This window comes from Otolemur garnettii, unplaced genomic scaffold (genome assembly GCF_000181295.1).
Source record: "Otolemur garnettii isolate 467f Iridium unplaced genomic scaffold, OtoGar3 scaffold00133, whole genome shotgun sequence".
NCBI classification, from domain to species: Eukaryota; Metazoa; Chordata; class Mammalia; order Primates; family Galagidae; genus Otolemur; species Otolemur garnettii.
This window is the reverse complement of record NW_003852528.1, coordinates 1,716,754-1,717,296: the sequence shown is the minus strand read 5'-3', so window position 1 is coordinate 1,717,296 and position 543 is coordinate 1,716,754.

Sequence of the window (543 nt, the reverse complement as noted above, 5' to 3'; positions counted from 1 at the left end):
TATACTGTTGTCTATTCAAACAACCTCCTATTAATGAACATTTGTGTTGATTCTAATCTACTACTAAAAACAAGAACTATGGTACAATTTTTATTTAATACCTGGAAGTTAAAACATTGGCATTCTCACTGTCTCACTACTCTTCTTACTTCTTGAATTCCTATTTCCTTAACTGTAAAACAAGACTCATCTGTCAGGGTTAAATAAAGCCGCAACTTAAAATGTATTTCCATATATGCTAAGAAAATTGAAACAGTCAATAAAATGTACTTAAAATGAGTGAAAACATGAAATTATATAATTATTACCATATAGGTTCCCTATATAGGACATTTCAATTTAATTAAGAAATTCGTGTTTTGAGAGACAATGATGAACTAGAATGCCCCCACAGAAGACCAAGATGGTGAAATGGCTACAAACTGCCTTAGATGAAACAACTGAAGAACTCACTTAAATATTTATTGAACAAATGCAGAATAAATGAACTAAGGGGTGTTTTAAACCATAGATACAACAAACAACTTTAAATATTCAAAGGAT